The sequence below is a fragment of the Nomascus leucogenys genome, chromosome X (assembly GCF_006542625.1).
Source record: "Nomascus leucogenys isolate Asia chromosome X, Asia_NLE_v1, whole genome shotgun sequence".
Classification (NCBI taxonomy): domain Eukaryota; kingdom Metazoa; phylum Chordata; class Mammalia; order Primates; family Hylobatidae; genus Nomascus; species Nomascus leucogenys.
This window is the reverse complement of record NC_044406.1, coordinates 43,662,018-43,670,999: the sequence shown is the minus strand read 5'-3', so window position 1 is coordinate 43,670,999 and position 8,982 is coordinate 43,662,018. Positions and strand designations below refer to the sequence as shown.

Genomic DNA, 8,982 nt, shown 5'->3' with positions numbered 1-8,982 from the left:
GTGCAAAAGTAGTGATGGTATCAATTTGGATATGCCAAAGAGAAGCCATAAAGTACTTCTTGTAAGTGAAAAAGTGAAAGTTCTTGACTTAATAAAAGAAAAAACTTGTATGCTGAGGTTGTTAAGATCTACAGTAAGAATGAATTTTCCATGAAATTGTGAAGAAGGAAAAGGACATTCATGCATAGGATATGTAGGAATCAGTACTATCCATGGTTTCAAGCATTTACTGGGGGCCTTGGAACATATCCCCAGCAGATAAGGGGGGACTGCCATACTACTACTATACACGTGACGGAGTTGCTGTAAATAACAGTGTTATTTATACCCTGGGGGATACATGACTTGCTGTCCTGGAGAATTGAAGGACATCTTGTTTCTAGGCATGACTGGAACAGAGCCCCAGTGTTCCAGCCAGTCCCTGCCCATTTCAAGATGTTGCCTTCCCAGAATGTTCTACAGTTATCTTGAGAACTGCAAGTGAGAAAAGAGGGAGAACTGGGTCAGTCTAAGGCCACCCAGAGTTATTATATTGTTATAAATAACAGCATTATATATTAGTCAATATATAGTCATATATTGAACATATAGTCAGCCTAATAATAGGGTTCTGTGACTAGTTGTTATAGCATAATTATGAACAGAACCCCCATGTATCAATTTATATGAAGATCTATCAAAAATCTTTTGAAAACTCCATCCAGAGAGTCTTTACTATAGAGGAATTGTCACATTGTCCTTGTGACAATTAAATGTAAATTATATAACTGCTTATATTTCTTTCATTCTATATCTGCCACAAAGAACACAACTTTATAGTTTAATTTTAATAACTATTGCAGGACAGTTCTCTGGGTGGCCTTGGACTGATCCGGTTCTCCCTCTTTTCTCACTTGCAGTTCTCAAGATAACTGTAGAACATTCTGGGAAGGCAACATCTTGAAATAGGCAGGGACTGGCTGGAACAGCCGGGGCTCTGTTCCAGTCATGCTTAGAAACAAGATGTCCTTCAGTTCTCCAGGACAGCAAGTCATGTATCCCCCAGGGTACAAAACCCAGGGTGAGTTGCTTTCTGGGATCCCTCAGCTGTGGGGCAAGTGAGGCATACACAGACAAAACTCCTTCCTTCTCTGGCAGCTTTTCTGAGCCTCAGGCGACCCACTCATAATGATTCCTAGGCTTCCATTGTCCCTTGCTGCCTGTCTGTAAGTAATAAACCTGATTCATGTAACTTGTTGTGTGTGTGGATGTTCTGTCCCACTGGACTCAAAGGAGTTGGCAGTCAGTGCACAGTGAACCTGTTTCATATCTATGTTACTAAAATTCATCCAACACTGCATGAATATTTACAGTCCACTGATGCTCTGTTGTTGACTGTGTCAACATTGTCTATGTTTTCCCTGATCATATTATAGATTAACATATATTCATGTTACTATTCTGATTATTATAAACCTCCTAAATCCAATGGTAAATGGAAGCAGTAACTAAACAAAGAAACAAATGATGATTTAGCAGAGACCAGGTCTTTTCTGGTTATTTTGTAGAGAAGAAAAGGGATCTATGAAGTCAGAGTTGGGGAAGTGAGGAGGTACAAGTGAGGGGATACCTTGCAGAGTCTAGAATCAGCAGGGAGCTGCCTCCCTTCTCCTCTAGGCCATGGGGCTGAACCCTCCACATCCCCCCTCTCCTCCATCGACTACATTACACAGTCCACTGAAACATGCAGTTCTCTGGATAAGCTGCTGAAAGGGGACATAGACATTGGAAGTCAGAATGGAACTGATCTATTTGGATTTGGAAATATTCATGAGTACCCAGACTTACAGATGATATTGTTTGGAGCATTATGGTGCAACATCCATAAGGTCTCTGGGAAAGCCTGCCTTATATTCCCACACAGAGGGTACAACAGCAGTAAACTCCACAACAGAGGGATATGCCCATCCCTGCGGTCGGGGTCAATGTTATAAGCAACTTTTGCCACTAGAATTGTCCTGACCTGAATCAGGATGCTAAGCATTAGTCTAGAGACAATGTGTGGCCAGACATAGCTTTGATTTGTTGGTGCATGTCTTGCAGGGCTATCTGAGGCATTTCCTGAATTCTTAATTATAAAGCAGTTTCCCCACTGCCAATCACAACCAGATATGATGATAGGTTGGCTAAGTATATATATTTAACAGGCTACAGAGAGAGCTATGAATACTCATGAAAGTAGTGATAAGCCCTGTCCAGTTCTTGAGACTGGATCAGCTTAAATAGCTGTGTCTCATCCAGGAGGCGGCATTACAGATGGGCTAGGCCTCTGCCTCTGATGGAGACAAACAAATTTTTAATAAGAGGCATTTCTAAGGAAACAGAAGAAAAACAAGATTAATGTTGGGCACAATTTATTCAGATGTTAGACTCCAGTATCTTTAGTTATAGAGGAGGAAGGAAGAGGCAATCTGACACTTTTTTCTCACCTATGTTACAAGGAATAAGCTTCAGTTTGCAGGGCTTCAGGAAAAAGGTAGTAGCAATTTCATTGAATGCAAGTCAGAAAAGTAAAAGAAAAAATTGGAAAACATTAGTCTGGGGACTCATAGCCCGGAAATAATTTAGGATTCACTCCAAATTGTAGAAAATAATAAAAACTCAACAACAGTGAACAAAACTAGAATCTAACAATAAGTGTACTACATTTTTTTCCAAAACATACTTTTTCTCTCTCCAGTCCCTGTTTTTACTAAAGACAAATCATAGTAGGACAAATGTATTTGCAAAATAAATGTTAGTCTTAGTATTCTTGGCCTGAGTGTTTGCATAAAGTCAGCAAGAATAATTATTTGTCATACAGGCTGTTTCGAAAATTGGCTTTGCTGGAACTGTATTCTATAAGGAATCTTGGATTAGACTTTCAAAGCCTTGAGCCCAGCCATGGATTCATCTGTGCCTGCAATACTTGTACGATTTGGGTGAATTCCTCACTTCAGGTCCCAAGATAACTTGGGGCTCCTAGGCCTGTCAGAGAATGACATTCTTTACTTACCACAGGTCAAAAACCCTATACAGGGACTGCATAGACAATGTATGAGACCAGTTTTTCCAAGGGGATTTTATGGGCTTTATAAGTCAACTTTGATTCCTTAAAGTAGTATGAAAATGTGCCATTCCAACCAAAGCCTTGGTAAAGTAACCAGTATCTCCAGTTGAGTCTTGTTAGAAAAGAAAACAGATTCTTATTGAACTTATGCAAATAAGTATACTAACAAATGGTTTTAAAATTCTGGAGAAAGCAAGTAGAGAGAAAGAAATGTGTTTCAAGTTTTGCTCACAGGAGTGTACTTTATGCAATTGCTAAAAGCTGCAAATAGCTCAAAAGAAAAAGTTTTTCTGGACTCTGAAAAACAAGAGTTAGCAATGTTTTAAACGAAATGCTATAGAAAGATTTTGGTCTTCTGTTGGTTCAGTCATGTAATTAACTCCTGTTCCACTCAATATTCATGAGCACATTAGCTCTCTATGGGAGTCTTGGAAGTTTTTCCTCTATTCTGATGCCACAATCTCCGAAGTTATCAGAAACCTGCATTCAAGAGCAGCTCTCAGAGTCCTATAGCTGATTATAAAATCGTTTGAAAATAATCAAAGTAAAACAACTGTGGATGACAAAAGTCTTAGAATAACCATGATTAAAGTCTGAACATCTCTGTGGCATGCAGCAATTTAATATAACAATTATAATTATTACTTATAATATATACTGAGACATATCAGAATTGTAAGAATCTTATACAATTTTGGAACACACACCAATAACACATTTATACAATTACAGCCCAAAGAGATCTGAAAACCATTTTGTACTCGACAATACTTCCTGTATGATTTTAATATACAGAACAAGCTGAATATGTCCCTATTGGACTTTAGGGGACCCAATATCTAAAAGTGTTAACCAGATCAAAAAAGGGGGCTTAATTTAAAATCTGACTGTGGAAAGTTTGTCAAATATCAAAGGTTTAAACACTTAGTATTATAAAATAAAATTCTAGGTCATCATTAATAAAAGGGAAAAATCTGTACTCATTAATAGAGGGGAAACAGCTTTCCACACAGGACCCAATAAAGATGCATGAGGCCAATTGAATCTGTCTCCTCTCCCCTCGCTTTTTTTCTGTCATTTATTCCAAAGGTAAACAAAAATATTTCACTATTTTTTAATATTACATGCAAATCTTGCTCAAAAGAGAAAGCTAAATTTCACCTTTGTTTGCATTAGTGTACTATTAATGTTAAACCCAATTCTTAATAAAACCTTATAAACAAAATCTATCCAATCTTAATTAGTTTGACTATAAGGTAAAATTTCCAGAAACCTTTTATAATCCTTTACAGCTTTCTGTTAAACAGCAGATCAATTCTCTAAGAAAACCCTGTTACTCAGACACAGGGGCCCAGATTCTGGCCCTGCATCAGTGTGCTTTTATTTCAATGTTCAACCCACAAAAAAACTAAATCATCCCTTTCAAATCTTAGGCAACTTGCTTATACCCACTGAACTTCGTTTATAAGATCCACCCTTCACAAATTCTTCACAACTTGCTTAAACTTTCAGTTTCGTCCCATTACTCCTTTAGGTTAGGACAATCTTAACCTCTGAACAAGACAAAATTACATTCCCTTTAACAAAAACCATTATTTCATGCCTTCTTATAATCTTTTACCAAAAACACATTCTACTTTCCTTATACACCTTGCATGTAAAACTATTTTTCCAGTAGTCGCAAGTACATATTACAATGTTAACTCTTAGCAACTTTTATTGTTGGTGAAAACCTGGCGAGTAAGCAATTTTAACCATGTATAAGATTGCAGAACACATGACTTCCCAGCCTAGCCAGGGGGCCTGGCTAACTCCATATGTCCCCAGACCCTACCTAGGATCTAATTGCTGTAAAACAGGCAAGTCAAACAATTACTAAAAGTCATAGAAGCAGTTTATGACCTTAAAACATCTAGCAAACAGTATCCTATCCCCCCAATTTAGACCAAATATCTAAATTTTGAAGATATTTTTATTTTACTTTACCAATAATCTTTAAGCTGTCTTTATTTTTCAAAGATTGCTAGAGACATTGTGACTTAAAAGGCATTAAAGTCTCTATTTTTCTGACAAAATATTTTATTTAAGTGCTTATCATTCTTAAGCCAATAAATTAGACCACTATCGTATATTCTGGTAGCAAAACATCACACACATCATATATAAATACACAGACATGGAGACGATTTGGTAGGGTGACAAAAGATTAGATGCAAGAGGAAGGAGGAACAGACAGGAGCAGGTGCAGAATTAGACAGATATCCATCAACTGAGGAGGTTTTAGAGGCAGAGCAGGGGCTTTAAAACAATATCCACGCACATATAGTGCAAATATCAGCCTTAATTAAGTTGATTCCGAACTACAGAGCTCTCCAAAGGAAAATCATTTTAAAATATTTTATTACTAGATTTTAGCCAAGAGAAATGGCCAATATTTCTGGCTTTTGAATTCTTTTACCTCCTACATGAAATCAATAAGCCTTAACTAACGGTATGACTTTACCATAGGTGCATGAAGTATCTTCAATGAGACAGCAAGTGGTTTTTACAAGATCTAGAATTGCTCCAAAGGTAGCTCAGAGAAAAGAAAATTTCACGACAGGAAATCAGAAGCTGTCCATGGAAGGGAAAAGAACCAATAAATGGCAAAAAGTCACACACATAACGAATGGGAAAGGACTAATTACCTAAGCTGGGAATTGAACCCAGGCTGCCAGTGTGAAAGAGCAAAAATCTTAGCTACTGAACTATTGCACAAGGTGACCACTACTGCTTCTTCCCAGGAGTCTAGAGCAGTCATTTTTGAGCTTGCAAATGATTTTAACTATTCAAGAAAATTAAGACTAGATATAACACAATCATGTGTCCTTTTTAGTGTCAAGAGTCAAAGCCCCGTAACTCAACGGCGCAAGGACTTTAAAGACAATACAGAAACTTACATGGATACAATAACCTTTTTAAGTCCACAATTTGAATTAGCTTTTAAATAACTTTTGAATTAGACAAAATTTTTTATTGGCAATAAGAACATATTTTCCTTGTCACATTTTCTATAAAACTAGGAAGCAAGAAATTCTTTTTTTTGAAAAAGTGAAAGCAATTTTATTAAGAAAGTAAAGGAATAGCCGGCCGTGTGGCAGCCCGCGAGGCCGTCCGCGGGAGCACACTCTGTGCGGAGACTTGGCGGCCGGCCTGCCCTTCCTGTCGCTGACGGCGACTGCGGGAGGCCAGGTTGTTTTTCATCATTCAGAACATTGCCTGAAGCAGGTCCACCATGCCGTTAGTAACGAGGAATATCGAGCCAAGGCACCTGTGCTGTCAGACGTTGCCTAGTGTTAGAAGCGAGCTGGAATGCGTGACCAACATCACCCTGGCAAATGTCATCCGACAGCTGGGCAGCCTGAGTAAATATGCAGAGGACATTTTTGGAGAGCTCTTTACTCAGGCAAATATCTTTGCGTCTCGGGTAAGCTCCCTTGCTGAGAGGGTCTACGGACTACAAGTTAAAGTCACTCAGCTGGATCCCAAGGAAGAAGACGTGTCACTGCAAGGAATCAACACCTGAAAAGCCTTCAGAAGCTTCACCATTCAAGACCAGAAGCTTTTTGACAGAAACTCTCTCCCAGTGCCTGTCTTAGAAACATACAATACCTGTGATACTCCTCCCCCTCTCAACAATCTTACCCCTTACAGGGACGATGGAAAAGAGGCACTCAAATTCTACACAGACCCTTCATACTTCTTTGATCTTTGGAAGAAGAAGATGCTGCAGGACACCAAGGATATCATGAAAGAGAAGAGAAAGCATAGGAAAGAAAAGAAAGATAATCCAAATCGAGGGAATGTAAACCCACGTAAAATCAAGACACATAAGGAAGAGTGGGAGAAAATTAAGATGGGGCAAGAATTTGTGGAGTCCAAAGAAAAGCTGGGGCCTTCTGGGTATCCACCCACCTTGGTGTACCAGAATGGCAGCATTGGCTGTGTTGAAAACGTGGATGCAAGTAGCTATCCACCAACATCACAGTCAGACTCTGCTTCTTCACCTTCTCCTTCCTTCTCCGAGGACAACTTGCCTCCTCCACCAGCAGAATTCAGTTACCCAGTGGACAACCAAAGAGGATCTGGTTTGGCAGGACCCAAAAGATCCAGTGTGGTCAGCCCAAGCCATCCACCACCAGCTCCTCCGCTAGGCTCTCCACCAGGCCCTAAACCCGGTTTTGCTCCACCACCTGCCCCTCCACCACCTCCGCCTCCAATGATAGGCATCCCACCTCCACCACTGCCTTAGGATTTGGGTCTCCAGGGACGCCTCCACCACCCTCACCCCCATCTTTCCCACCTCACCCTGATTTTGCTGCCCCTCCACCTCCTCCCCACCACCGGCAGCTGACTACCCAACTCTGCCACCACCTCCCTTGTCCCAGCCAACAGGAGGAGCACCTCCTCTCCCCCTCCTTCTCCTCCGGGGCCTCTCCTCCCCCCTTTCACTGGTGCAGATGGCCAGCCTGCTGTACCACCACCGCTTTCTGATACCACCAAGCCCAAGTCCTCCTTGCCTGCCGTAAGCGATGCCCGTAGCGACCTGCTTTCAGCCATCCGTCAAGGTTTTCAGCTGCGCAGGGTTGAGGAGCAGCGGGAACAAGAGAAGCGGGATGTCGTGGGCAATGACGTGGCCACCATCTTGTCTCGTCGCATTGCTGTTGAGTACAGTGACTTAGAAGATGACTCCTCTGAATTTGATGAGGACGACTGGTCCGATTAACTCTTTCTGCCTGCTGCCCACCTTCTTTTTCTTTCCTTCCTACCTGCCTTCTTTGATGCCAACCCCAACAGACCCATAGGGGAGAAAAGGGAGGAAAAACATAATTTTAAGGGGCCAAAGCTTTCCCTGAAGCAACCAAAGATATATCCAAGTGCTGTCTCCAAGTCAACATGTATTTCCTCTTCCCATTATCAGGCCCTGTGGGGCTCCTGAGGTTCAGTAGCTGGGATGTTCCCTCTTTCCTTCAAGTGCCTGTTGCATATTTAAAGAAAGGAGAAATCCCAAAGCAGATTCCTTTGATTGGGTTTCCGTTGGAGATGGGGCCTTCCCTTAGGAGCCATATTCAATTACAGTCTTCTGAAACCTGTGCCCTCAGCCACTTCGAATAATGCCAGCCACCTTCTGGTTCTAAAGCAGGGGGAGTGGCTTGAATGGACACAGCTGGCCCATTTCCCGTGCACTGAAAGGGCAGAGCAGGCCGAAGGCTGCAACGGCGAAACTGCCTCACCTTCTGCCCTAATCAGCAGGGTGGGCCTGCCTTTTGCTTAGCGATCTCTATGCCTGGGATGCCCTTTATTCCAGGAGGCATCAAGCCTCTAAAGAATGTCTCACCTCCTCTGCCCAAAAATGATGCCCTTCTGTAGGCTGGTGTTGTTGCTTCCCTCCCAGGATCCCTTTGGTGAGTATGGTGCTCAGGATGCACCACCACCACCTCTACATGCCTTCAGGCAACACAGCCCAGTTTTAACCTCTAGTATCCATGACCAAACTATCCCTGACACATAAGGACAGGGACCTCTTCTGGCTGTCAGGAGCAAAGCCTGAAGACTTGGAGCTGCACGACTGGAAGAACAGTGGAGCCCCGTAGGTCCCACCCTTTAAGGATGCTGAGGCCTAGAGATGGGAAGTGACTTGCTCAAGGTCACACAATTGGATAGTGACATAGCTAGAGCCCAGAGTTCCTGATTCCAAGTCACCTGTGCTTTCTGGGACCAAAGAATGGGCATCTGCTGGAGTCTGGGCAGAGCTTTCTTGGCTGTGTTGCTACTCCAGACCTCACCATGGGTTGGGGTCCCAATAGGAGGGCTCAGGGTCTGTGCCAGCCTTGTCAGTGCTTCTCAGACCTTCA

At 41.9% G+C, this 8,982-nt stretch overlaps 1 pseudogene; it reads left to right on the top strand.

Annotated features, from left to right (window-relative positions):
- The first annotated feature begins 987 nt into the window (after positions 1-987).
- Positions 988-7,866, top strand: LOC115833269 (annotated as a pseudogene).
- The last annotated feature ends 1,116 nt before the right edge of the window (positions 7,867-8,982 follow it).